The 25,529-nt window shown below is 35.5% G+C and overlaps 1 pseudogene; it reads left to right on the top strand.

Moving 5' to 3' along the window:
• The first annotated feature begins 2,169 nt into the window (after positions 1 to 2,169).
• On the top strand, positions 2,170 to 3,824 carry LOC149237586 (very-long-chain aldehyde decarbonylase GL1-1 pseudogene; annotated as a pseudogene).
• The last annotated feature ends 21,705 nt before the right edge of the window (positions 3,825 to 25,529 follow it).

The raw sequence follows: 25,529 nt of genomic DNA, 5'->3' as shown, positions 1-25,529 counted from the left end.
CACCACTAGGTCCCAATTCCATCCTCATGACCTCCCGCAACCTCTATCAACAATAGGAAATATTTTTCACTCAGATGAGTGCATGATGGAGCCATGGTGTCCTTGGGATGCCATGCATCATCACTCTTTCTTTTTACATAAAAAATCATTCTCACCTATTGATGCAACCAGCCACAATATTTTCACAGGAGAAACAAAAGGAATGTGTACCACTGTGATAGGTAGATTGGTTAAAAAATACCATTCCTACCCCATATGCATTTGAGGAAGGGAATACGTCTAATATCTCACTTACAACCAAGGTAGATATTTCCACCAAGCCTGACATAGTTGAAAAAATCTCGTTGGGGGAAACACACTCCCAAGACAAAGTGGCCTCATACAAAGCCTTTTTTTAAGAATATAGGGATACATTTGCATGGTCTCACTTCAAAATTATAGGCATTAGTCCCATAATTATGGAGCACCACATTGACACATGGCTTGAAGCATACCTCATTAGGAAAAAAGTAGCATCAACTCCATGTTGGGCTTCAAAATTTTCCTTATTCTCATTCCATTATTCACCAATATCTTCACATTTTACCTTCATGTCACCTCCATTCCACCTCCACATCATTACATTTACCTCATTATTGGGTTATAACTATGCTTTTCCAAAGTTTATTAATTCTTAACATTTTAAAGTGGATTTATGGTTAAACTTTAGAAAATAATATGCTTATACTTATACCTAACAATTAGAATGAGTTTGTTGACATGTGTAGGTACAAAGGAAGCTTCCAAGGCATCTTTATGTGGCCTTGAATGATCAAATTCGAATTTGATAAGATAAGCCTCATGGAAAAGATCACGATCTCATGGAGAAGATCAAGGACAAAAGGGGGTTATGTGTCTAGATGGTTGAGAAATGTATGGAACTAAAGAGAGATTAGTGGATCATCATTATGAGTTTGTTATCTCATCCCATTGTATAAATAGGAGTACCTCATCCATTCCAAGGGGAGGACTCTTGGAGCATGTATCCAACTTATGATGGAATAGAATAAAGCTTCATTTTACACAAATTTCCATTATATAGTTTTAGATATAAATTGTGTTAATGTAGGATATGAATTTATGGAATAACTTGTCACTTTGTTCTTAGGAGAATTGAGCTCACTCTAAAAGGATCAAAGGAACATTTTATTTCATAATAGATCTTATTTCATTGCTTAGATGTTTGAGGATTTGTTTGTGATTGATGAATGAGTTTTAAATTAAAATCTTATCAAGCATATGAGGGAACAACCAAGGGTCTAAGTTAGGCTCTCTCTCCATTTGATTTGCATGATAATGAAACTCATTCTTTTGCTTTTATGTTTCAAGTTATTTCATTTCTTATGCTTATGAATGAATCTTAGTTTAGTTTGGATTAGTATATGAGGGGACAATCAAGAGACTAAGTTAGTCTTTCTCTCTCTTTGAATCTAAACAACAATTAAAGTTCATTCTCTTGTCTTTATTTCAAGTTTCTGGTTTTATGTAATCAAGGATTTCTTTTCAATCTATGATACTGTAGGGAAGGACAACCAGGACCTCCTTAATTAGGAGCCTCTTCCCTTGCATATTATATTGAATTGTAAATAATTTAGTTAGACATAGAGTTAGTTGCCTACTCCCGCATATATTTTGCTGGCATCATCACAAGCTTACGAGTTTCCCTGGTTGATAATTTAATGAAAGCAATTTAAGCAATTAAATTGCCCAACATTTTGGCGCTGTTGCCGGGGATGGTGCTAAGGGATCAGGCATTAGGAATTTAATTCAGTACTAGTATTTTTCTTTAGAAAAACTAACTTGTGAAACCTGGTGACAGCAGGATCTTCACAAAGGAGTTCAAGTTTGAGTTTTTTGATGTTTTAGTATTTAGCTAGTTTTAAATTCAGTCTTTTTAAAACCCCCCTACATAAATAAAAACAAATCAAGCGATTAGTATGCTCTCTTCCTGCGCTTCGTGCGATCAGGAAGATCAGAAAATCCATTGATTTATTTCAAATAAAAATACTCTTGCTGGAAAATTAATCTGCAATGCGACAATAAAGAATTTTGTGAGTAGGTAAAAGATCATCTTAAAATTTTAGATAAAATTTAGTTTTCTTTTAATAATCTTAAAAATAAAAATAAATTATGGCGTTCCCGGAAGAATCTCGAAAGGCTAAAATTCAAGGAAAACCTCCTCCTTCTTGCTATAGCTTGATTGGGAACTTTCTCTCCGTAACTAAAGATTTCAATTTTCCCCAGTGATTGTACGCAATCCCAATTATAATCTCGGAAAATTCAGTGTGAAAACTGTGCAGATCTGTTTTTCTCAAGCAAATACAAATTTTGAACTATATATATATATATCTCGATAATTTTGCTTGAACAAATTTGGATTGTGGGCAAAATGATGTGTTTGAATAAAAACTTGCAATGATAGCCTGAGGTGTAGGAATCTCGGTTTATTTGAAAATCGTTTGCATGGCAGTTGATCTTGTTGTTGTGGTACTCGTAGACTTGCCTGAATCTCTCATCAGAAAAATAAAAGCAGAACAAATTTCTTGAAATTTTCACAGTGTGTTGCCTTACGTCCTGTATGGTCCCCTGATTGCCAAAGCTGTGCACACCAACGTGTATGGGGGCAATGAGGTTGATAATTGGTGCTTGCACATCCTATTGCTTACGTTTCTCAGATATGTTACCTACCAACTCTGGGCCACTTACTCCAACATGTACTGCCTCTCTGCAAAATATAAAATTTGCAAAAAAAAAAAAGATGCGGAGTTCGATCAAATGGACCGAGAATGGGACTAGGACAATTTTCTCTTGTTGCAGGCGTTCATGGCTACTGCGACGCATCATTTCTTACCATTTCTCTGTGACATGCCTGCGTGGAACGCAGGAGGGCTGATTTTCCTTGCGATTTTGCACATGGGGCCAGTTGAGGCCTTGTATTATTGGGTACATCGTGCGTTTCACAAGGATATCCTCTTCCAGCGGTATCATTCCCTACATCACGCTGCGATGGTTTTGCAGCCTCAAACAGCTGGGACGGCTACCTTTCTAGAGCATTTTGGGCTGACGATCATCATGGCAGTTCCCATGGTGGGAGCCTCATGGATGGGAGGTGCATCAATGGGCATGATCTACCTTTACTGTTTGTTATTTGATTTTCTCAGATATATGGGCCACAGCAATGTGGAAATCGTGCCAGATACGATCTTCCGTTGGCTACCCCCACTCAAATATCTTATATATACTCCTTCGTATCATACTCTGCATCACACTGAAATGGACACCAATTTTTGCCTTTTTATGCCCCTTTACGATTATCTAGGGCATACACTCAACTCAAAATCATGGGATGTACATCGCTCTATGAGTGCAGGACAAGTGGAGGAAGTGCCAGACTACGTTTTCCTAGCTCATATTGTAGACGTGCTTTCATCACTTCATGTACGTTTTTGCTTCGGGGATTCTGCTCGACACCTTTCGCAACATGGTGGTTTCTCCTCCCTCTGTGGCCCGTGGTCATACCTTTTGCTTTGGCAATGTGGGTATGGGCTAAACCATTCGTCAACACAGGTCACAGATTGAAAGGCCGACTCCATCAGACTTGGATCGTTCCAAGATTTGGATTCCAGTATTTCATACCATTTGCTCAAGAAGTGCCAAACAGCTCAGAGTGTTGTGTTGAGAGCTGCACAGTCGCAAGCAAAGAAGAAACTGAAGCCGGTCTGTGGAGAAATAAGAAGGTAAAACGCCCGAATACAATGCAAAGTGATCTTGAAATCGCGGGATAACTCAGGTAATGGCGGGATTTACTTAGCTAGCAAACCATGAGTCGTGTTGAAACATTGCTGATATTTAATGACTAACGCACCTGCTCTTGCCACCAGTCAGCCAAACGCAGTCACAGGGATTCAGAGCGCCATTTAACACTCCTCAGCGCTCGTCAATAGCCAGGTAAAAACGCCGAAAAACTCTAGAAGCAATAACTCTAAGGATCAGATGACATGAGTTTAACAAATATGTGGCTTGGCGATAAGATTCATAGGTATAGTCGCATGTATCGTGGCATAAACACTATGGAAACAACGCAGTAATCTAACTCTATTTTGTTGCATGCATAACACGTTATTAGTATGGCCTCGCATGCATATTTTTCAAATCAAAATGGAATTTATAAAACAGAAGAGGCAGAGTCTTCACAGAATGCAGGCCTCTGGTCACAGAACGCAGGCCTCTGGAGAACTAAGGAGATAAGAGAATATATATTATGGATGATATATCTATGGGTTTAGATAGCTCCACAACTTTCCAGATTATTAGGTACCTGCGTCAATCCATGCATGCGTTAGATGGCACCACCGTCATCTCGCTCTTGCAGCCTGCTCCCGAAACATTTGAATTGTTTGATGACATTATTCTTCTATCGGAAGGTCAAATTGTGTATCAAGGACCTTGAGAAGACGTGCTCGGCTTCTTTGAATCTCTCAGCTTTAAATGTCCAGAGAGAAAAGGCGTAGTCAGAATGTTGTTAGCGTGAATGAATTTCTGGGGCATTCGTGGCATAAGCGTGTTGGTAATGAGACTTTAGGAGTAATATTTCTCAAATCTCGGGGTTTATTTCCATATGTGTACTGGTATTGGATTGGTGTTGGGGTTCTATTGGATTATGCAGTCTTATTCAATAGTTGGTCCAGATCTTGACAACGATTTTGCTAAGTCATGTTTTCTATGTTAGCAAATGAAACTGGAACTATCAAATTGTTTTCTCATAGACTAGATTACTTGTTTTCTGATGAAGTCTCTACAGGACAAGGTCACATGAGGAAAATCATGAACATTAAAAGGCGCGTCAGTTCTGATGGGTTGGTTGCCACCGTTTCCACTCATTCGCTCAACACTTTCTGTCGATGAGAGGGAAGACTAATCTTAGTAAGAATAAAATCCCAGGCATACGATATATGCCTATTTAGATTTCCATTTTTTATTATTATTTTTATTCTTATATATCACTTATCTTTTCATTTTTTTTTCTTTTCTTTAATATATTATTTAGATTTTTATTTCTTATTGTTAAAAAAAAAAAAAAAACAAAATACTAATTAAAAAAAAAAAAATCAAAACAACACAAAACAATTTTCTTGTGATTTTCTTATTTTTATTTTATTTTTAATAACAATACAAAACAAATTTAAAAAAAAAACAAACAAAAACGTTGATGAGTTTGGAAGACAATCCATTAATTAAAAAAAAAAACCTTCATTTTAGTTATAGTTTATTTTTAGAATTTTTCTTTATTAGGTTTTAATAAATAAAATTTTGTTGATTTTACAACTTAAAAAAAATCTCAACTTAAATAATAAATTAAAAAAATTTATGTTTTTTAATTTGTTGTTTAAAAAAAATCTAAATAAATAAATAAAATCAACATAAAAAGAAAATAAAAAAATTATGTTTTCATTTATTTATTACTTTTGATATTTTCTTTTTAAAATTTGTTGTTTAAAAAAATAAAAATAAATAAATAAATAAATAATAAATAATAAATAAAAAATAAAAGTTCACAAAATTCACACAGATTTGAAAATAAAAAAATGGAATACTTGGAAACAAATTTCAAAATCGATTTATCAAACATTGGCAGATTGTTGTTTCGATAGCTTCAAGTTGGCATTAACTCATCACATCTTTCTGTTAAATGCTTTTATGTGACATACTAATATGCAGAACACAACAGATATTTCTAATGTCAATCTTTTTGCCGAGCACATTTCATGAGTTATCTGACAAGGAGTATTACTTTTCATGGTTATATTTAAGAATGGATTGAAATTGATATCATGAATTGAGTTACTTTCAACACTTTGATTTTTCTTAAATCTGTTTTATTTGGTATGAAATTTTTGTATAAGAATCATGAAGGAAATGCGCAATTCTTCTTGAACAAACTTATGTTTTCTTTCTGCCAAGTTTTTTTACAGGTTACAGGATAATAAAGTGATCATTAAGGAGATTGCATTGTGACGACAATTAGTCTTCCAAAGACTAAATTCATGAAAAATTCTGAAGACAAATCCATCTCCACAACCACTACCTTGCACCTCCCTTTCTGAAAAAGATTTTGAATTCCACCAATTGTAAGCATGACATTTCCATATCCATTTTTCACAGCAAGAGTTCTTATTCATACACCATGCATTTCCTTACATCCATTCCTTACAAGCTTATTGTCATTTTCCATGTCATTACCATTCCCCTTCATTTCCGCAAATAAAACCCTGCTTGAGTCAATGTCCTAGAGTCTAAGTATCATTGAAAAAAACACCTAGAGGCTTGCATGCCTTAATGGCAAGTACTCTTGCCAATGAAAAATGGGAGTACATTAATATCCCTTGTTCATTGGATCTTGTAGGTGACTCGACCACGACAAATTTATTCGTACCTACAAAGATGTGTTAGGCATCCTGACTCCCATTGGAATCAATGGTGGGAGCTCTTGTGTTGGCTAGGGGCATTCATTAACGGCCACTAAGTCAACAACTTCTTGCTATGTTCGACATCGACACATTTAATCACATAGTAAGATTTGTGCCATCGAGCGTTGAAGACTTGAAGACCCATATTTTGTAGCAGATGAAGCCAATTTCCTTTCATTGTTTTTCAGTTTGTCATCACTTGAGGACAAGTCAATAAATAAGGCTGGGGGGGAAATGTAACTTCTATATTTTGTATACCTTCCAAGCCTTATACATTTTCAGCCGCATTTAGCAGCAGATTCCGAACATTCAGCAGAAGATCCAACAACAGATTCAACAGTAGATGCAGCAACAATAAAAGATTCACTTTTTCGATTTCATCCACCATTTTCACAACCAAGTAAAGAAGACTATGAACAACAATTTTTACAGCCACACATTCACGACTCTCATCCATTTTTGGAAGGGTAAGTCAAGGTATGATATTTTCTAACTTTTAACCATTAAATTCCTTGAAAAGTTAGAATAATAATTTTGGAAAAACTTCACTTCCTTTCCCCTTCCTTTCCCCATTTCACATAACTACCCAAACCATCTATTTAAGGGGAAGGATACATTTACATACATACTTTGTCACATTCATATAACATCCACATTCATATATCACATTCTAAACCCCACTTACCTTCAAAATATATTCACTATTACATGAGCATACAAATGGCTTTGTCAAAAGTATTTAAAAGTTAATTGGATGCCAACACAATCATGGTTGTTACACAAGAACCAACTATGATGCATTCCAACAAAAATACTCTGCAATAAAAATCACATTATCAATATGCAAAGATCATACATTGAATGCAACAAACAAAATATGGTTGAAACACAAGAACCAACCAAGTTGTAGTTCATCAAAATAACGCTTTGCAAAAGTTAAGTAAATGATATCATGCAGAGTTTAAGCCAAAGCTCAAGTACCAAAAAGTAATGTAATAGATTGCATGAGGACATGCAATACCTTCAGTTTGGGGGTATGTTGGGCTTCAAAATTGTCCTTATTCTCACTCCATTATTCACCAATATCTTCACATTTTACCTTCATGTCACCTCCATTCCACCTCCACATCATTACATTTACCTCATTATTGGGTTATAACTATGCTTTTCCAAAGTTTATTAATTCTTAACATTTTAAAGTGGATTTATGGTTAAACTTTAGAAAATAATATGCTTATACTTATACCTAACAATTAGAATGAGTTTGTTGACATGTGTAGGTACAAAGGAAGCTTCCAAGGCATCTTTATGTGGCCTTGAATGATCAAATTCGAATTTGATAAGATAAGCCTCATGGAAAAGATCATGATCTCATGGAGAAGATCAAGGACAAAAGGGGGTTATGTGTCTAGATGGTTGAGAAATGTATGGAACTAAAGAGAGATTAGTGGATCATCATTATGAGTTTGTTATCTCATCCCATTGTATAAATAGGAGTACCTCCTCCATTCCAAGGGAGGACTCTTGGAGCATGTATCCAACTTATGATGGAATAGAATAAAGCTTCATTTTACATAAATTTCCATTATATAGTTTTAGATATAAATTGTGTTAATGTAGGATATGAATTTATGGAATAACTTGTCACTTTGTTCTTAGGAGAATTGAGCTCACTCTAAAAGGATCAAAGGAACATTTTATTTCATAATAGATCTTATTTCATTGCTTAGATGTTTGAGGATTTGTTTGTGATTGATGAATGAGTTTTAAATTAAAATCTTATCAAGCATATGAGAGAACAACCAAGGGTCTAAGTTAGTCTCTCTCTCCATTTGATTTGCATGATAATGAAACTCATTCTTTTGCTTTTATGTTTCAAGTTATTTCATTTCTTATGCTTTTGAATGAATCTTAGTTTAGTTTGGATTAGTATATGAGGGGACAATCAAGAGACTAAGTTAGTCTTTCTCTCTCTTTGAATCTGAACAACAATTAAAGTTCATTCTCTTGTCTTTATTTCAAGTTTCTGGTTTTATGTAATCAAGGATTTCTTTTCAATCTATGATACTGTAGGGAAGGACAACCAAGACCTCCTTAATTAGGAGCCTCTTCCCTTGCATATTATATTGAATTGTAAATAATTTAGTTAGACATAGAGTTAGTTGCCTACTCCCGCATATATTTTGCTGACATCATCACAAGCTTACAAGTTTCCCTGGTTGATTATTTAATGAAAGCAATTTAAGCAATTAAATTGCCCAACACTCCAACCCTCTAAAACATAAGCAATTAAACAAGAATTTGATCAGCTCCATAAGGTTAGTTTCATATACCTGATTGCTTACATGTCTTGGGTTTCTAACCCTATACCCTTCATGAAGAAACATGGAACCATTCGAGTTTGTATTGATTTCAAATATCTGAAAAAGGCATGTCCCTAAGTTAATTATCCTACACCCTTCATCGATCAAGTAATCGATGCATGTACTAGTCATGAATCCTTATCCTTTTGAGTGGCTTCTCATGGTATAACTAGATTCAGATATGACATACCGATCAGTAAAAAAAAACCTTTACAACCCCATGTGGCACATTCACCTATCAAGTAATGCCTTTTAACCTTAAGAGAACTAGTTCCACCTTTCAGCGGACCATGAAATATATCTTCCACGACTTGGCTCATCTTATAATATCCTATTTGGATGTCCTACTTTGCGATCCAAAAAGTGCTTAGACCATTTGGAAGATATCTGCCTTGTTTTTTAGAGATATAGCCAATACAACCTATGCTTGAACCCTCTCAAGTGTGTATTTTTCATCAACGTAGGACAACTACTAGGATTCATCATTTCCCAACAAGGTATTAGAGTCAACCCTTTGAAGTTCCAAGCCATCCGAGAAATCCCACCTCCAAAAAATTTGAAGCAATTACAAAGCCTGCAAGGTAAGGCCAATTTCTTACACAAATTTGTCCCTGAGTATGCCACTTATGCACATAGTTTCTTACAACTTCTTCATTAGGACATTCCCTTCCATTGGGATGAAGTAGCCCAAAGATCATTCCAAGCATTAAAATATACATTATCCCAGGCATTGTTGAATAAACCTCTTGACCATACCAAGGACTACACCCTCTACTTATCTGCATCATAAGTAGCCATAGAGGGGGTATTAGTCCAAGAAGGAGCAGATAATAGAGAACATGTCATCTACTACATAAACAAAAACCTCTCTGATCCTGCTTTAAAGTATGAGCAAACTTAGTACAGAAGCTTTGGTACTATATCATCTTACAAACCACAACCATAATAACAAGCTTAACCCCATGAGATAATTTCTCACACACTGCATTATGAACCATAAGTATGCCCAATGGGAAGTGATTTTTCTAGAGTTTGAATTACAATTTTCTTCCCCTAAAAGCAAGAATATCTTGTCCTTGCAGAATTCATCGTGGATCTCCACATAGAATCCCAAGGGTATCCCATCAATGTCTATTTCCCAGACAAACAATAATTCATCATATCTATGAACAACTCCTAGTACGGTCATATCCTTCTCTTTCTTCAAACTTAGAAGTTCGACCCTCTGATCACCTGTGACAATCAAAGGCACATTCACTAGTAATCCCCCCATTACCTTCTTATGGGGGACGTCCTCTCTCGTCATGGCATCGACACCATTATTTGTCGATGCCTTTCATTTGAGAAAGTTGAATAGGTCTTAAATGTATGAATCAACCACCTATCAGGGATGGACACTACCCAAAACGTCCTCTACGCTGGTTATTTTTGGCCCACTTTGTTTCATGACTATATTCAAGTAGTCAAACGATGTGAACGTTATCAACGATACACTCACAAGAGCAAGCTCTTCTAGCTACCCTTCACCCAGGCGTTGTAACATTCCCTTTCTATAAATGGGGCATAGACTTCATGACTTACAACCCATAATATCAAGGTGACCACAAGTACGGTATGGTCACTGTCGATTACCTTACGAAATGGCTAGAAGCAATGCCCACCTATAATAACATCGTTGAAATGGCTGCACAGTTTTTCTTCAATTATGTCATCACATGGTTCAATGTTCCCAAAGAGTTCTTCTTGAATCATGGAAAACACTTCGAGACATTTCAAGATCTGTCCTGACACCTTCGTTTTTCACATGAGTTTTCTTCCCCATATTACCCCCAGTCTAACAGTTAAGTAGAAGTTGTCAACAAAGTCCTCAAATAAATGTTGCAGTGTATGGTGAACAACCACAAAACCAATTAGCATCACATGGTTCTGTCAGCCCTATGGGCGTATCGCAAACAGTCAAAGTGTGCACAGGGTTCACACATTTCCAAATAATGTTTGGGGTTGAAGCAATGCTCCTGATTGAGTGTGAGATCCCTACCTTACACTCAGCCATAGAGCTCTTCTTAGATACCTCACCTTTAGAGTAGAGGCTAGTACAGTTGGAAAACGTCGATGAAAGTATGCAGGAATCTCTCCAGAATAAAGAATCCCACAAAAAGGGGACAAATTCCTCCTTTGATCGCAATGTTACCCCTCGCCTATTCATAGAAGGGGATCTACTAGTCCTTCGTTATGATGTTTCCAAAAAAGCTTTAGGACTAGGGAAGTTCAAAACCTTATGGAAAGGACCATACATAGTTAAACATTGCCTCCTCAAAGGAGAATACATGTTAGTAGAGCCTGATGGGACTTGCCTCAAAGACCTAGTCAATGGGCTCTATATCCATAACATTGAATTCAACCCTAGAATGTACAATATGCACCATGACTTATTTTTTATGATGATCACCTCATCACGGATGTACACTAAAACCATACTCTCATTATGTTTCGCGGATGAATCACCCAATAGCCTATCATCATGGGTTCATTGATGGTGCTTCTTGATGGTCACAAAATCTCGTTGCAACAAGGCCATATACTCTCCTAAATTGACACCCTTCCACTAGTATGGGTTTTGCATCAAGTCAACCACCAAAAATCAAGTTGAATAGGATGGCATCATAGACTTCTTGATCGATGCCTCTCACCTAGGTATTAGCCATATGCATGTGTTCCTTAACTCCCAACTTGTCGTATCACATTTGAACAAAACCTTCAGGGTACATGACCCTTGCCTTTTTGAAAATATCTGCATTCACAAAGGTTAGCTCGTGGTTTTGATCATATCACATTTTCACATATACCAAAAAATCAAAATCATGTAGTTGACCGCATAGTTAATCAAATCCTAGACTGGCATGCATCACATATATATCATCATCGAGACACATAAATCATGATAAGAATATCCATCAATAAATGCAAAAGTACATCACATGTATGAAAAGCATATCACATAGACATATCATGAGAGCCATAAAAAACTAAACTCATATATATATATATATATATATATATATATATATATATATATATATATAGATATCATCATCAAAAAATATACAAATTTACATCTGCTAGAATGTGCCGAAAAAAATGAGTCATAAAAAATGGGAGCACCTTCATAATGGGTGCTTCCCCTAGTATATACAAAAAAAAATATATATACATCTAGGTTTTGGGCCCAACCTCCCTATCACCACTTGCACCCATACATGAGGCCCTCCTACCTCACTCATTGTTGGAACCAAGATTGGTCGAGAAGTAGACACTACCACTACAAGATGATAGAGGACATGGCATCTCATCCTATCATAGGCCATCATCTTCGCGATCACATCGTCCTCAAACATCATCCATCCCCTAGTGTAAGGTTTCTACACAATCCTATCCATCCTCGGTAACCTCTATTCATGCCTTAGTAGCCTCAACATGAGCCCACAATCTCTCCACCTCACCTCAAAGAGATGAAACCTCACCCTCTCCATAGGGGCCACCTATCTCTAGACATTGGCGTTGAACCGACCTGTAAGGGTCCCCCTCCACCTTTTCATCTACTTGGCATCACGGCCCACTAGCCACACCCACTCCACCTGGACACTGAGGATCATTGCCCACCAATATGGCCAATGGGCTAGTAGGTCCAACATCTGCAATCAAACATACATGGTATCAATATGGAGATATATCATGAGTACATATAAATCATTAAAATGCGGAAATCACAATCATATACTTGTTGGGCCTCAAGAATTGCCTAAGGGAAATCCCATCTCTATATCTCCACAGAAATCTACGCCAGCATAAGGGAATTCCATAATAACTCGAGGGTTAGACAAGAACCAACCCTCAAAGATGGGCGTCTAGTAGCACCCTACCTCTCCCCTACCTACCCGCAGCATCAATGGTACCCATCATCACATCTATGGATGCCTTTGTGGCCCAATCAACACTGCCAGCATAGGGTGCAACATTAGAACCCTCTCGTATAGAATTTTTCACATCACACTCCTATAGCAAAATCTCCTCGCCTTGCCTCTGTGAACTAGTGTCAACTATGCTATCATCCTCCTCTGAAGGAAACCCACTCGGTCATAGAAAAATATCACCTGAAGTCTCTCGAGGACTTTGAGTTGTGGCCCAAAAATTCAATCCATAGCTATTGAACCCAGTATCCATACAATCATAGCTGATGTTGTTCTCTTAACTACATATAAAATAGAGGCGATGCAGATGCACCCCTCCTAGAATGGATCCTCTTTGCAGTGCAAGTCGGCCCACATTAGCAGGTCCACTCGACTAAGAGGAAGCTTTGTTGGTATAACCTCACCTCAAGGCACTAACCCAATCATGAAATAAACATCCAACTTAGTGGTGAATGCCACATCCTGGCACTGGATGTTGAACACCTGTTGGTCTAACTTCCATCTCTAAATTATGAATCGCAGGAAGTCCTCCTGTGATCACAGTAGATGGTTTCGAACAAACTTCAATAACTCCCATCTGGCCATTTGTGCTCAAGCCTGAGTAACAGTAGGTATTTTTGTGTGTATGTGGTCCCAGTACTACTCACACCATGTTGCAAACATCCTGACCAAAGCATGGAAAAAAATTCAACCTAAAAATTTCACCTTCATCAGCATCGCATGACTGTTTTGCGAACAAGCACGCAATTGCACATCTGTTACAAAAACAGGTGTGTGATACCATGCTAATTTTTCCTATATAGTCGAGTGCAACTATACACCCCATAATTGTGAGGACCTTATCCCTAAGGTTGTATACATGGATGCGTGATACACATGATTGTTTCAAACAAATTCACGTGATTCATGCGGCTATCACTTATTAAGTTGTGAGATATTCGGCTCGAAAACCTCATAGTTGTCTCAGTCATAGTCGTGTGCATCACGCGATTGTATCACCCTTACCAGTGCACCCCCACACAACTATTTCGTAGTCGCCTGCATAGGTTTCCACTCTTTCCCTAAAAAGGTCCATATGTGCCATTCCTGTATGGCCTATTTAGCCTATACTAATGAAATCACAAAGATGGGGTCATGACCTCTTACCTGGCTCTCCTCATGCACTACTTGAATGCTATCACTGGCCACTACAAGAGAAAATAGCTCATGGATCTTGCTTTGGAGTCCATGTCAGCAAGTAATGAGGTGGCATGTGGCCCATACCCCCTATATATCATCCTCTTTATCATTTTCCATAGGCATGTTCAAGATTTCATGACCTCCTTTCACAAAACCATAAGTAGCACTGGGATCAGTACATCATCATCTACATCATCATCCCCTTCTTTTATTTTTAGCAACATACTCATTTTTGGGCTCGTTTCACTTTTCAAAGTACCTATCAGGTGTGTCTTTCTGTGTTTTTTGATTCATATTGTTTCGAGAATTTCAATTTACATTTCATTTCATCAAGATGTTTTCACTTGGGGTATTGGTTATCTAATTTGTAGGTTCCTTGCAATTTCTCAGCAAAATCAGTCCCTTGGTGATAATCAATGGTTAAGGTATCATTCTCCACTCAACATGATAGGCTTCTTTGAAATCTCTACATATATTGACATCATTTCTCATAAATAAACCATAGGGTCCATCATCTCGACCACATTTACCATGACCTTCCACCTACACATGGTAAATGTCCACGTTGGTCGATAACACCTCACCTACATGGATCACCTTATTTTGTAGTTCACCTTACACTATTGGGATCCATGAACATTCCCCAAAGCCTAGGAGTGATCTCATACAAATGTCTTGAAGATTAGTCTTATTCTCCTCTTCTTTACTTATTTCTTACCAAATCAACTCCTGTTCCACCATATTTATTCTTTATCAGATTGAATTGAATGCACACTCGCATTCTACATTTGGCCTATCACCCCTCCATACAACATAGCCCATTTTCGTGAGTTTATCTGCCTCATCAACTTAACACTGAGACCAACCAATCGGGCCCCCTTCCCTCAGCGAAAATCCCACCTACATAATTACATAGGCCACCATTTTCTCAGGGCAACCATCTCCGTGTTTCTACATCCCAAACCAATTTTACATTCTTTTGGTATGTGTACACAAATATTTTAAGGAAAAGGATTCTCACCCATATTTTTGTGTTAGTCACCTAGCGATAGTCCTTAGTCACCCTTGGTTTGAGCTTGCTTTCATCACCACACCATGACCCATATTCATTTATTACCTACCATGACAGTTAGAACATACTCATACCCACCCTAGATTTCCTACCAACTCCAAGGGAATTCCCCCCAAAAAAATGTTTTGGTTGCCGCCACTTGCATTACAACTCCAACCTTGGGTAGTTTTTTGTATCTACCCATACTTTCAACTCTTATTATCATGCCTTTATGACCCATCATATCACATCCAACTTTATTCCTTCAAAACCATTTCTCAAAACAACTTTTCGAGCAGTTGGCACTTCTTTCCTGTCTACTTCAACACTTAACTTCCAGGATCAAAGAAATATCTTGGTTACTTCCCCCCTTAAGGGACCACCTTGGGTGGCACAGTGGGAATCACTATTAACCATTGATGTCATCGGTCTCCCTGAAATTTGACACCAAAATGTATTTTCATTTGAAGATAGTATCATACTTTGTGACTGTTGTAGTTCTCTCATTTAGTCGAAGACCCATGCATCCTTTAGCACCTCATTGAAACGTTCTTACATTTCGGTGCATGGGAGGTAACCAAAGTTGAAGACCCATTCATCCTTTAGCACCTGATATAGCAGTACGTACATTTCGATGGATGGAAGGTACCTAGAGTCGAAGACCCATGAATCCCTTAACACCTCATTCAATAGTGCTTCAAATTTGATTCATGGGGGCACCTAGTTAAGTCTATTTTCCAAAGAAACCCTTAAGGGCTTCATCGACCTTCATCACATCATCCATGTCAATGTTAATGTGACAGGACCTTTTCGTGTATGATTGTAATACTTAGTCACAATCATCAAAATGAGTGTAGGATATGCCCGCCTCATATAGATACTTTTATATAGGTATTTACGCAGAGCATGGTTCTCTTTAGTTCTCAGAAAAGGATTTTCCCTAATCATCTCCACATTAAGTTTACCTATCTCTCAGGAATTTATAAGGACTCTCAATCAGATCAAAAAAAATGTGATGTATTTCAGCTATACGCTTGGTCCTAACGTCATACATTAGGGGACAACTGTTATCGTGTGAAGATTGTACAATCATCTGTAAACATTAGAAGACACTCAAATTCAGTGATCAATACATGCAAAGGTTGCATTTTCAGTTGAAAGGACCACGAAGACCAAATATTAAAATATTTCCTAAGTTTGAAGTTAAAATATTGAACCGTGTGGGTGCACCATTATTGGAAATTAACAGTCGCAAGACTATTTCTTCGATAGTCGCACAATTGTGAAAAATCTAGTGAGCACCTCGGGTCGCGAATTTCCTTAAGAAAGAATCCAAAACTTGACATGATGGGCTAAAAAATTTGAGCCTTGAGCCCCAAAGCCCCAACAAACCTTAAAGGCAAGGAAATGGTAGCTCTCATATCATTTATGGGGTGAACCACCACATTAATGAGCCAAGGAGGGGAGGAGTGTCCAAGAAACTCTATAAATACAAGTTCATGGAGAGCTAAGAAACAAGAAGAAATAGAGCATTGTTATGTTGTCAAAATTTCCCTTAGGAGTCAAGCATTTCATTGAGAAGAGAATTCCATCATTCATAGTATCTTCTATACTTATTTGAGAGAGAGAGAAATCTTGCAAGGAGATTGAGAAAGGAACTTCCTTGTTGAGTATTTTTTAGCACCATTTCTCAAACAATTCTCTCCAAGTGTTCTCTATTCATCTATTGTAACTCTTCTACATTCAGTAGTCAATAAAGGAGACCCTTTTCCTAACCCTTTTTTATGCATTTTCTTCATTAACCATTGTTTATGTGTTATCTAGTATATTTTTTAGTGTATATTTATTTATGCATTGCTTCCATTACTTTCAATGCTTTGTTTATCCATGTTTGTCCACTAACAATAACCAATTATCTGTATGCTCCTTGTAGATAAAACCAACTCCAAAGAAGGTGTCTTTGCTACTCCATAGCAACAAACACACCATAACACATGGGATGAAATGAAAAGTATATACCTATAAAAATACAAGGATTATTATATGAACTGCAACCTTAAGGATGAATTATTTAAGATGTCTCACAACAAGGATGAAAACCTTGAAGATTTGGCAGAAAGTTTTCCCTACAATATCAAAAGGACTAAGATGAACAATTTAGATGAGGAGACATTAAAGCCTCTTTTGCTAAAAACTATAAGGGATTCGTGGATTGATATTCTTAATTTAATGGGAAAAGGAGACATATCCCTACTATAGTTTGAAGAAATTTGTGAGTTGTGAAAACATGTTTCAAGAGGAATGGAAAGATATGGTAATAATGAAAGATATCCAGTCATGTCTTGAGTAAGAAAATTTTCATTCGGAATATCAAGTAGAGAAAAATTAGGAAATTTTCTTTATAATTTTAAAACAAATATCCTTAGAGATATTAGTGAACAACTAGATACTCTAAAGATACAAAACAAGAAAAACGTTGAGAATGTTGCATTATCTATATTCATTCCCAGGTGTAGGAAAAAGCATGTTCTACAAGAATTTCCCATCATATAGTGTTGATATATGTGTCATATGTGCAAAAATCAATAATACCAAAGAATTCCCTGCAATAACTTGGCTTAAGGTTGTTTTCCAACATGAAGCTAGAACAAGTCAAGCTGAATCACTTTGCTTTATAGCTAAGAAACCTTGGTAGCCTCAATAAGAAGGTATGGCACAAGGTCCCAATGCTCAATATCAATCATATACACAACCATAGAGAAATTGGAATGCACACATGCCTTGGAAAACTTGGCCACCTCAACCCCCAAATCTATCTTGGGTACAAGGTTGGCAAAATTTTAATGGTATAAATCCTTAGAATCCTCAATTCCAACAACAATACCCTCAATACCAGCCACAATATTACCCCACTCAACCTTTACAACCATCTCAACCACAATTTCAACCCCAATTGGTTAATCAACCACTTCCTCTTTGATTTTCCCCATTTCCTCAAAAGTATAATCAACTACCTGCTCAACAACTTTCGAATCCAAACAATAAAAATCCTCAAAAACCCATTTACAATGTTGAGGGTCAAAATTTCCAAGCCTGCATGATAGCTCCTCTAGTTTTGAACGATGTCCAACTTAGATCTGGAAGGGTTTTGTAGAAAAAGTCACCACCAGTTTCATCCAATAATTTAAAGAGGATAAAGTTCCTAAAAAAGAGACACCTCTTAATCAAGAAAAGACTCCTCCAAAGGAAGATGTTCCTACTCAATTAGGTGACAACCAAATAAAATCAACTCCTACAACTCCTCTAGTAGAGAAACCTTCTATTTCCCTACAAAATCCTCCTTTTCCAGAAAGGATTCAAATTGATAAGGGCATAGAAAGGAAAATCATTTTACCTGATTATGAAATGCTATATGAATTAAAAAATATGTGCATAAAAATTATTTTACTTCAAGCTATAAAGGAAATACCTATATTTGCAAAGAAAATAAATGAGTTGTGCATTAAAAACCTAGGAAGGAAAAGAAAAGATATAAAAAGCATTCAATTGGTAGGAAATATTTCAAATATTATGATGGGAAAACCAATAGCTCAAAAATATTTAGATCTAGGTAGCCCTATTTTGAAAATCAACATCAAATATATTGAAATTCCAAACACTCAGATTGATTTAGGAGTGTCCATTAATATCATAAGAAAGTAAACTATGGATAATTTAAGTCTAACCAACCTTCAATATACTACAAATTTATTACAGTTAGCAGATAGATCTGTTATCAAACCTGATGGTATATTAGAAGATGTATTTGTGTCTCTATATTCATGGGAGTATCCTCATGATTTCATGATTTTAACTCCCAAGAATAATTTAGGATGCCATCCATTGATCCTTAGTGGACCTTGGCTAGCTACAGTTGATGCATTCATAAGTTATATATCTAGTGATATGTACATTTATGATGCTAGATCTACTAAGAAATTCACGTTATATCCACCTGTAAAAACAATAACTGAAGTAGAAAGTGAAATTTGGATTAATGATGATAACGAAGACTTTGAAAATATTCAGCTTGTATTTACTCTTTCACAAATTGATGAAGTGGATCAATTAATAAATTTAATGAATAATAATCATTCTTCTTCATATTGTGAACAAGACCAAAGTTTTCAAGAGCAATGTAATATTGAATATTTATCAAGTCGCCAGTCTAAAATAGCTTTACATTCTATGGAAATGTTTGGAAATTCTTTAGTAGAAATATTTCTAGGTAAAACATTCAACATTTATAGTAACATGGAAGAATTCTGAAAGAGACAATTAATAAGGATGTTGCAAACACATTCTTATGCATATGCATGGGAATGCACTGATATGAAGGGAATTGATCCTAACACATGTATGCATCACATTTACATCCAATAAAATGATAAACTAGTTAGACAACCTCAGAGAAGGATGAATCCCAATATGAGAGAAACTGTTAAGCGGGAAGTACACAAATTTCTTAATGTGAATTTCTTTTATCCAATATCATATAGTCATTGGGTCTCACATTTAGTAATTTTTCCTAATAAGAATGGAAAATGAACAATGTGCATTAATTATATGGAATTGAATAACGATACTTTAAAATATCACTTTCCATCACCTCTCATTGATTAGGTCCTAGACACTTTAGCGGGGAAGAAGTATTTTTCATTTTAGGTGGTTTTTTCAATGGATATAACCAAATCCAATTGCCACTAGAATATTAGGACAAAACCACTTTGACATGTCCATGGGGTACATATGCTTATAGGGTACTTCCTTTTGGATTATGTAATGCAATTGCAACATTTCAAAGAGAAATTCTAGGAATTTTTGTGATCTCATTCATGATTGTGTAGAAATTTACATGGATGATTTCACTGTTTATAGAAACACTTTTGAAGAAGCTCTTGAAAAATTAGAAAAAGTACTCATTAGATGCAAAGAAGAAAATATTTCATTAATTCATGAGAACTATTTTATGATGTTTAATGAGGGAATTGTTTTAGGCCACCATATTTTAGGGTATGGAATCAAGGTGGATGCATTTATTGTAGAGGTAATTTCTAAAATTTTAGTCCCCACTTGTACAAGATATGTTATAAGTTTTCTTGGTTTTACAGAATATTACAAAAGATTCATAGATAACTTCGTAAAAATAGCTTCTCCACTCTTTAAACTTCTCAAAAAAGATTGTAACTGTTTTAACCCTCGAGACAACCCTTGACTGCAAGGAGTCAATGCCCAGGACATCCACAAAACTAGTAAAGATTAAATATCTACCCAAAGACCAAACACCTTTGAATGTAATGTCAACTTAAACTCAAAGACAAACTTAATGGACTAGGGTGGCCTTTACTTGAATGACTGCAGATTTCAAATTCATAAATGAAAGAATAAATAGTTGGAAACAAATTTTCTCACATTGGGCCAAAAGGAATCCAATGCTTATAGCCTAAGAATACAATGATGAATGAAACATTGCAAACAAAGGAAATGATATTGTTGAAGCTATAGAGTGCCCTTTAAGGATTTATCTAAATAAACCCATATATTTTCTACTATAAACTATAACATAGATAAATCTGTGAATGTTTAGGAAAGACCAGTTGCATCATACATCAACCTCACATGAATAAAAACAAACATGAAAAGAATACATAAGAAGTAAACATGACATACTACAATGCATCAATTAGGAATTGGAATCACACTAATCTTTTCATTAATCTCCAAGGAAATTTCACATTACATTTTTCGAAGAATTCCTTGATCTCTGAACCCCTCCCAAATCTAGTTCTCAAACTCTTATTTTCTCCCTACTCTAATTGTCCAAGAATTAGTCACAAAATCAATTAAAAGACAGTTACATAACTATATTTTCCATTTCTATAAACAAGATTTATTATAATGTGTAAGACTCATTTTAAAGTACCTTCATAGTTTTAATGTTATATACATAATATAATATGTATATAATATTATTTTATATCCTTCACTCCTTTGCCTTTTAAAAGGAATAAGCCTGCTCCTTTTACAAAGTTAGCCTTTGGGCTTTTAATTTAGTTCTCATTACATTTAAATAAAGTTCAATTTGTAAATAAATGAGAACTAGACCAACTATTGGCCTATGTGCTAATAGGAATGATAGTAAATGTAGATGGAATGTGGGTCCCACTATTAATGCTATGTATGTTTAAAACTGCCATTGGTTTCATGGAAACCACTTGTTGCCTACAAGAACACCTCTAGCTGTTTCAGAAAATTTTAGAGGTGATGCCGTAATCAACTGTACCCATAGATTTTTAGATGAGTGGCTTTAAATTTCCACTAAATCCAGGGGCACTCCCCATCTTAATATTTGTGCAATTTGTGCCACCGTAACTCCATTGATTTGGAACTGAAAAAATCTTGGTGATCCATCTGATTTACTTAGAAACAAAATTTAATTTGTTGTAGGAATTTACAAACGATAGGCCTATACCTTCTAGAAGAACTAGCAATATCTCTTAAACTGATTCAAATTTTAGAATTTTTCCACATTTAAGTCAATTGGGGCTACTATGCAAAAAACCCAGATCACAAATTTTTAAAATTCAACACAATTTGCTCAAAATGTGAGTATGAAATTCATGACCTAGAAATGATTGTGTTTTCTGTGTTTGTGATCTTCACCCCATCAATTTGAAATGTCAGCTTCTTTTGCCTCTCTCATTAAGTCCTCAGATAAAATTTTAGGATGTTGATTCACCACTACCTTAACCTAATTTATATTATGAGGAGCATCCCCATCATTTTAAGAAACCATCTTCCCAATCACACTATTCACAAACTTTAGGTTTATTGGTTATATTTTTAACAACAATGTGTTCCATAGTCATTGGTTCTGTATTTTTCAAAGCTTTTACAATATGTTGATTTTGTAGTCCTCTATCATTAGGTTGACATAATCTTTCATATTCGAATTTAAGCTTTTGTGATCCATATTTTGAATAAAAACATTTTCGGAAGAAATCACATCAGAAGAATTAGGTCGACACATTTCAAACCACTTTGTACTTGATTATTTCGGTATGGTTAACTCCTTAAGTGTGGCTGATTATTTCATTTTAATGGGAGATGAAAAATATCTCTCTTCAACAACTTTTTCAGTAACAGAGGCTGACATACCACTTTCCTTATGACTTATGAATTAGACAGAAAATTATTAGAGTCTTTATCTGAGATTTTCTTTCCACCTATAGATGCATTGCAAAAGCTCTCATTTTCAAAAATTATATCCACCATACCTAAATTCCCCACCTCATCTTTATTCATTTGACTAGTATCAACTTGGCTAGTAGGCATTTCATTTTTTTGAATATCTCTATTGCCATTACTCCCATACATAAAAGGTCGAGGGTATAGTGACGCTCATAGAATTTTGCTCAAAATAAAATAAAACTATAAGCACGGGCCTTCAGTATGAAGGAAATAACATGTAAACTGACTTCATAACACCATCAAAACAGGCTTCCTCTAATTTTGATTGCTAACCTCACTTCTTTCCCAAAAATCTAAATTTTTGACTTCATAACACCATCAAAACAAGCTTCCTCTAATTTTGATTGCTAACCTCGCTTCTTTCCCAAAAATATAAATTTTGATTGTGGAAATATTGGGCTACAACATCTGGCTCCACCTGAGGACAACACTTTGCTTGCAAAGCACTGAGAATCATATACCAGTGGCCTCTGGTTGCGCATGGAGTCAAACCAAAATTGCTTTCTAAAAATTGAAATATCCAGGTAGATTTATTTCCTAGATTGTCACTCTTTATTGAAGATTGTAAACCAAAATTAAAACTACTGGAATTTGAAAATTGAAAAAGAAATGCTCAATTACTGAGCCTATTTATTTACACTGACCATTTACTTAAGTGTACGTGAATTTCCAAAGAAACCAAGTGACTAAAACTTTAAGAGAAATAGTTCCTTTTGCATAGCTAACTAATGAAACTTGCAAATAACATAACCTGAGCCATAAAAACTTTTTCAAAAAAACATATCTATAGTTGGAAACTACCAATATGCTAAAATCTGCACTTTTTAAAGACTCAGAAAAGTAAGAATCCATTATGTTTGCCACTAGATCTTCAAAGTAGTTTTTTTTTTAATTAGATTTTGCACAAACTCCACTTTTTAGGTCTAAAATGTCAGAAGATTGATTTTTATTTTCCACTGACAACCATTTAGGATGAGTAGAATAATCCATAATTTGTTCCCCATATTGTTGGTGATTTTCATGCAATGCCAACTCTTGAAACTATTCTTTACCTTTCTACAATAACGCTTGAGAAACTATACTAGATCCTCCTTTGTTAATAAAATTACTAAAGTCATGAAGACTATAATGATCTTCCAGTCTTTCAAAATGTCATTCATTTTTTTCATCAAGTTGTTGATTAAAATTCTCAGAATTCTTGAATTCTTGTGTTTCAAGAACATGGGCATCCTCTGTCACCTCTTGAAATCCCCTCCTTATATTTAAAGTTGCATTTTATTGAAAATAATTTCCATTGTTTTCTTGGTAGACCCTCTTGTCTTCAACAAAACATTTTATTTCAATATGATAAGAATGTTTTCCACAAGCCCATATATGATCTTCAATCTCCTGTGCATAAAGAAACATTCGCTCCAATGTGTAAGGATTTCTCTCCTTGAGATAAAAGGCCAAGTTAATAGGATGAGCCTTTGAATAATACACCATAGTGGCAACTTCAGGAGGTCAAATTTCTTTTGGCATGCTGAAATACATTTTCTGAAACCTCCTATTAAATTCAATGACTGATTCACTACTCTCCCTCTGCATAGTATATAATTCCAAGAGGCATTGTTCATATGACTTGTGTTGTCCCCAATATCTAAGAAAAATATCCTAAAAATCCAGCCATGAGCTAATAGAACTTTCCTTTAAATGTTGGAACCATTGTTGAGCATCATGCTTTAATGAATGACAAAACAACCTTATAGCCACGTTTTCATGAGAAATTTCAAATATGTCCAAAAAATACTAAAACACGTTGTTCAGTTGTAACATCATCATTCTCTCCAAAGAAATGTGGCATAAATTTGAAGCTTTTTGAAGGATATTCATGAAGGATTGTAGGAAGTTCTAGGTGTTTAAATATTTCCCTCGTTTTGAGCTAAAAATTAGTGGATTTTTTATGAGGCATAGTGATATTTGTCAAATATGATGAATCATCTTCTTTATGTTCAGATTGTGATTGGTTATCTTCAAGAATTGTAATGCAATAATCAATTTTATCTTTAGATTAAGGAGGTGAAGTTGTTCCAAAATCAATAATACAATAAGAAGGGAGGTCTTATTTTTTCAATAAAGAATGTACTTTTTGGGTCTTACAATATTCTGAGAATATAAAGCAGGAAACAATATTTTTGATGTGTAGGGGAAAATGGACCACAAAGCTGATAATAAAAAATAGAATTTCCTTGAAAAACCTCAAAAGTCTGATACCTGAATTTTCAATGTTGCTTCCTCATTTTCTTGCTAGCAAAATTTCTTTTCTAATGGAGCCTTCGTTAGTGGAGTTTCCAGGTGAATAATAAGTAGCCAATTTTATATCTAAATCTTGTTCACCATCAAGAAATAGAACTTAATACCTAGGGAAAAATAATTTCGTGTCTCTGTTCCCCAGAAATGGCTCCAAAAGATGTTGTAACCCTTGGGACAACCCCTGGTTGCAAGGGGTCAGTGCCCAATATAGCCACAAAACCAATAAAGATTAAATATCTGCCTGAAGACCAAACACCATTGAATGTAATGTCATCTTGAAATTGGAGACAAACTTAATGGACCAAGGTGGCCTTTTCTTTAAAGACTGCATATTTCAAATTCATAAATGAAAGAAGGAATAGTTGGAAACGTAGTTTCTCACATTGGGCCAAGAGCAATGATTAATGAAATATTGCAAACAAAGGAAATGAGATTGCTGAGGCTATGGAGGGCCCTTTAAGGCTTTCTCTGAATAGACCCAGGTATTGGTTGCAATAAACTATAGCATAAATAAACTTGTGAATGTTCAGGAAAGACCAACTACATCATACATCAGCCTCACATGAATAAAAACAAGCATGAAAATAATACATAAGAAGTAAACATGACATACTACAATGCATCAAGGAGCTAGAATCACACTGATCTTTTCATTCATCCCCAAGGAAATTTCACATTACATTTTTCCCAGAATTCCTTGATCTTCAAGCCCCTCCCAAATCTAGATCTCAAACTCTTATTTTCTCCTTACTTTAACTGTCCAAGAATAATTTAGTTACAAAATCAATTAAAAGACAATTACATAATTGTCTTTTGCATTTCTACAAACAAGATTTCTTATGATGTGTAAGACTCATTTTAAAGTACCTTCATAGTTTTA

This window comes from Pinus tabuliformis, chromosome 8, assembly GCF_031772625.1.
Source record: "Pinus tabuliformis cultivar Carrire ecotype Pingquan chromosome 8, CPIR1, whole genome shotgun sequence".
NCBI lineage: Eukaryota > Viridiplantae > Streptophyta > Pinopsida > Pinales > Pinaceae > Pinus > Pinus tabuliformis.
This window is presented reverse-complemented; position numbering and strand designations above follow the sequence as displayed.